We start from the raw sequence: 5,790 nt of genomic DNA, 5'->3' as shown, positions 1-5,790 counted from the left end.
AAATGTCTTTACTGATTCATATTAATCAAAATAAAGAAACTGAGCAACTTACAATTGTAGATCAACGAGAAGGTCGATGGAGACCTAAAAGTGCATGCGTCCCTGAAATCCCACGCCAAATTAAACGTTTCATGCGTAGGAGGACGTTGTTGCTCTGTCGGGCGATCGATCGGCGGGCACGTGCATGTGTACTTGCCGCGTTCGTGCCATTGATCCGCTTGGCGATCAACCGATCAGCATGTGCGTGCGCATGGGTGTGTGCCTGTGCATTCACCGCATTCTCTGTACGGTTCGTCCATACGGTTCATCCCTCCCCCCATAGAAGGGAACTGCAGGGGAGGAAAGTAGGTTAGGTGAACACAGGGAAACATTGAAATGGTTTTTCCGTTGCTCTCCTGCCTGGTATCGGTCGACCAGCCAACGCAGCCTCGTGGACCACCACAGGGGCGCAGCTTCTCTCTTGGTGTCTTCCTGATTAGCTGATGCTGAGATCGGTGGGCTGTAAAGGTCCTCCTCACTTGATGAAGTGTCTGTTGGTTCATCTGCTTGAACGGTAGCTTCGTTGGCAGGGGACACTTCTGTGGTTTTGCTGGGTCCTCCATCAGTTTGCTGGTGTACGTGATCCGAAAGTCGCCTGACAATTCGACCATTCAGCAGTTCCAAGTTCTGCAACTTAACTCTTACGATGTCGGATAACAGCCTGTTGCCGGTCTTCTTTGTGCGGGAGTCAAGTGTAGGCCTTGTCATCGGCACTAAACATTATTCGTCTCCGCCTGAGACATTGTGCTTGAAGCCAAAGCAATAGGCATCTCTGTTCCACAAGGCATTCGATGTAGGAGGGCGGCCCCCACCCCATACGGTGAGGTGTGACATTTCCTGACTATCGGCTTTTCAGGATCATAATGCACCAACATGGATGGAGAACTGAGAGCGTTTTTTATTTGTTGCTCGATTCTTGACCATTCCCTGTGTTGGTCCTCCTGGAGTAGTCAGTACAAGGGCTTTAACACTGTAGCCAATTGACTTAAGAACCGGTTCTAATGCACGACTAGTCCCAGGAGTGAGCATAACTACGTCACGTTTCGTGGACGTGGAGCCTCTTTTAAGGCTTTGATTTTCTGCTCCTGCGGATGGAGACCTGTTTTGTCAACTTTGAAGCCCAGGTAATCGACTGAGTCGGCAAACAATGTGCATTTCTCCTCCTTTAGAGTAAAGCTGGCTTCCTCTAAACAGGAAAGTACTCTGTCTAGTGTCTCAAGATGATGGGACTCTGATGTACCAGTTACTAAAATATCATCAAGATAAGCACAGACGTGAGGAATATCTTTCACTAAATTATCAATAAGGCATTGGAATATTCCAGGTGCAGAACTCACTCCAAATGGCAGCCGCTTGAACCAAAACAGACCTCTGTGTGTGTTGTTTGTCGTAACATCCCTAGAATCTTCATCCAGGGTGACCTGGTTGTAGGCATGTTTCAGGTCTAGTGTTGAGAACTGTTGACCTCCCGACAGGGATGCTTACAAGTCCTCGATCGTGGTAGTGGATACGAGTTCAGTCTTGTCGCAGGGTTTGCAGTCAGTGTGCAGTTGCCACAGATGCACACTGATCCATCGGACTTGAGGACGAGTACATCGGAGCTGCCGTCTCTGAGTACTGCACTGGCTCTGTCACCTCCGCTCTCTGCAGGTGATCTAGTTCTTCTGCTTTTGGGCCCACAGCATCCGGCACTGGGCGGGCCTTGTAAAACTTCAGCTGGCAGTTCTTAAATTTGAACTTAGCCACCGGACCACGTTATTGACCTGAAGCATCGGCTTGGAATACACACAGGTGCTTCTGTAGTAGAGTATTCAATGCAGGGCTTTCCCCGATATGACTGAGGTAGGATAGCACTGATGGAATATTTTTAATCCTGTTTCTGCCCAGCAAATTAGGCTGTTGGCTTCCCTGACAACATGCACCAGTAAGTAGAACAGGTCCCCATGGTGGACCACTCTGCTGTGAATACGCCCCGTACATCAACACTGTCCCCAGTGTAGCTGCGAAACACCAAGTCTGGGGTTGCAGTTTTGAAATCCAGCATAAAGATGATTCCCTTACAAAGGTGATGGCTGACCTGGTATCCAGCTCAAACTTCACGGGCTGGTGTCTCCACTGTAAGTGTAACCTAGTACGGGGGTTGGTTCTTGTTGTCCATTTCATGGGTTTGGAAAATAGTGTCCACTTCTTCGCACCAGCCATCTCCTTGCATGGAGTTGATGGTCGAATTCTGTCACCTTCCCGCGGCACGTTGCTTTGCGAAGGACACCTTCTCGAGGTGCCCGACAGGACCGGCAGGCGGTCTTTAGATGCTTACAGTTGGACCACTGGACATGACTTTCACCACAGCGATGGGAACTCTGTGAAGGCTGATGTGATTTTGACTGAAAGCCGTGTGTCTGCAAATGCTAGCAAACATTGACGTTTTTGGGAGGGGGCTCTTGCTTCAGACCTGCCTGAATAAGTGGTGCTGGGGTCGGTTGAATTTGTGCAAGGCCTCTCTTAACTGCCTCCCTGTGGCAAGCTGTGGAGGATGCTTTGTCCCAGGACAAATCGTGCTTTTCGGACAGGAGGTTCTCACCAGAGACTCCAATAATCAACGCTTGGATAAGTATCGCTTCTTCGAATGTGTTCCGTTGGATGTCTTTGTATTTGCATTCCTGCACAGCCAGAGTTAATCTTGTGATGAAATAATTTATGTTCTCTTCAGGGGTCTGTCGCAGCTGTGAGAACCTGAAGAGTGTCGTAAAGACATTGTCCTGCCTCCCCCATTGTCTAAAGCCTCAAACGCGCTGGCCAACTCAGATTTGTTCTTTAAGTGCAGAACTTCGAAGTATTTCTGCCTGAGTTCTCCCAACTGCATGTGAAGTAGCTTGAGCTTCATAGCTTCCTCCAGTTCCACCATAGTGTTAAAATTAGTAGAAGTTCTATGTAGTCCTGAAAGGTTTTCTTCCATTGTCGCCAGATTTCTGATGTTGGTTTTGCCATAATTGCAGCCCAAAATGGATTGGGTACTTGAAGTAGAGCCCATTCTTGTTTTGATCCTTGTCGCCAATTGTTACATATGCACAAAGCAAGAATGACAACGGTGCAGTAGAATAAACACCTTTACTGACTCATATTAATCAAAATAAAGAAACTGAGCAACTTACAGTTGGAGATCAATGAGAAGGTTGACGGAGACCTAAAAGTGCACAAGTCCCCAAAATCCTATGCCAAAAATAATGTCTCACGTGTAAGAGGGCACCGTTGCTCTGTCAAATGATCAACCGGCAGGCGTGCGCATGTGTGCTTGCTGTGTTTGCGGTATCGATCCACTGGGCAGTCGACCGACCAGCATGTGCACAGGTGTGTGCATGCGCATTCACCACTTTCTCCGTACAGTTCTTCCATACGGTTCATCATCCACTCAGTCAGCTTGTCTAAATCCCCATGAAGCCTCTTCGATCCTCCTCAGTACTCAAAATCCCTCCTGGTTTAGAATGATTGCAAATTTAGGAATATGATTTTTGATTGCCTCAAACTATTGATATGCATCATGAACAGCTGGGAATCAACCACTGTTCCCGACAGTACCTCACTCGTCATAGCCTGACAACCTGAGAAGTATCTATTTATTCATACTTTTTGCTCTCTCCAATACCCAATTCTCAATTGATGGATGTATAACTACCCCCAATTCCTTGTTGTCCAACTTGGTTAACCAACCTCCTGTATAGGACCTTGTCGGTATCCTGTCGTGAGTGATTCACCTCCTGAGACTCCAAAACATTTCCACCATCTACAAGACATGTCAGGAGTGTGGCAAGGTACTCTCCATTTACATAGGTGGGATCAGCTTCAACATCACTCGGCCAGCCTGCTTTATTGATACCCATCCGCCACTCTAAATAATTACTCCCTCCACCATCAGTAAAGTGTCTGCAGCATACACGATCAATAACATGCATTGGACTTGCTCATCCATTCTCCCCTCATATCTCCCAAACCACAACTTTTATAACCAAGGGTAGTGACTGCAAGCACATTGGAGTTCACTCCCTTCATGTTCCCCAATAAGTCACACACAACTTTACTTTGGAAAAATAATCACCATCTCTAGGTCTAATTATGGAACTACCATCACCAAGACTGTGGCCATTCAAGACAGCAGCTCACCACCATTTCTGCCAGTTCGATACTGGTCACTCCACTTCAAGATGTGAATGCTCTGGAGATGGTGCATAAGTGTTTTACCAAAAGATTCCAGGGCAAAAGTTCTTAGTTATATGGTCAGACTGAAGAAGCCGAAGATGATTATGTATAATGTAGTAACCCAATACAAAATTATTCTTCTAAACACACCTCAAACAGAGCATAAATATTTGTGATTTAAAGCTTTCCTATCTTTCAGAGCATGACTCCTACTGAAGTGCCACAGATTCTTTGAAGTCTGCTTGAACCGTAAACAAGTGAGAGAACCGCATTGCCCTTATTCGAGAAGGGCAGGAGGAAAAAGCCAGGTAATTTCAGGCCTGTGATTCAAACATCAGTGGTAGGGAAGTTATTGAAACAAAATTCTTAGGGACAGGATTAATCTGCACTCAGAAAGGCAGGGATTGATCCGTCAGCATGGTTTTGTTAAGGAATGATAGTATCTGACCAAATTTTTTTTATTTTGGAAGAGGTAATAAGATGTATTAATGAGGACAGTGTAGTTGATGTAGTCTATATGGACTTCAGTAGAGCCTTTGACAAGGTTCTACATGGAAGACTGGCCCAAAAGGTTAGAGACCCATGAGATCCAGGGCAAATTGGAACCAAAATTGGTTTGGTAGTAGGGTTGTTTTTGTGATTGGAAGCCTGTGATTTGTGGTGTACCACAGGGATCAGTGCGGCACCCTAATTATTATACACACTGCCTACATTTGTATACAAATCCAATATTATTATTAAGTGTGCAGATGTCAAAAAGCAGTATTTTTATTTATAGTGAGATTAGTCATAAGTACAGAATGATATTGATCAGTTGATAAGATGGGCAGAGCAATGGCAGAGGGAATTTGATCCTGTTAAGTGTGAGGTGCATTTGGGAGGACTAATAAAAGGTAGGACTTGCAGAAAGAATAGTAGGGCCACAAGGAACATTGAGAACACAAAGAGGGACCTTAGTGTTCAACAATCCCTGAAGGTGGCAGTACAGATAGACAAGTTGAAAGATATGGGGTATTTTCTTTCATTAGCTGGGCCATAGCATACAAGGTCAGGGAGACAGTGATACAACTTCATAAAACATTGGTTAGTCCACAGCTATACACAGTTCTGGTCACCATAATTTCAGTTAGACAAGATTGCACTGAAGGTGCAGGAGATTCACCAAGATGTTGCCAGAATTGAGCATCTCTTATGATGAGGGACTGAATATACACAAAAGTGGCCATCAGGACATAGAATATTAAGTATTCGAATGGCATCCTTTGTACCACAATCTTGTTTAAAAGGCAACATTCAAGATAAAATTAGATGCTCAAATCAGACTTGAAACAATCTTTTGAAATGAGACTCTAGATCTACCTGAGTCAAGGATGACAAAACCACAGTTACAAAACACTTTCTTCCATGCAATGCAAGGAAAAATTAGAAATTGGTTGTGTTGATTTCAGGCTAAAAACTGCTTCCAACACCTTTAAAATGAACTCAAAACAATCCTCTCTTACATGTCACATCATATCTTGCTTTTTGAAGCTCATAAGAAAAAATGCTTTAAACCAC

This window comes from Pristis pectinata, chromosome 24 (assembly GCF_009764475.1).
Source record: "Pristis pectinata isolate sPriPec2 chromosome 24, sPriPec2.1.pri, whole genome shotgun sequence".
In the NCBI taxonomy this organism is placed as follows: domain Eukaryota; kingdom Metazoa; phylum Chordata; class Chondrichthyes; order Rhinopristiformes; family Pristidae; genus Pristis; species Pristis pectinata.
This window is presented reverse-complemented; position numbering follows the sequence as displayed.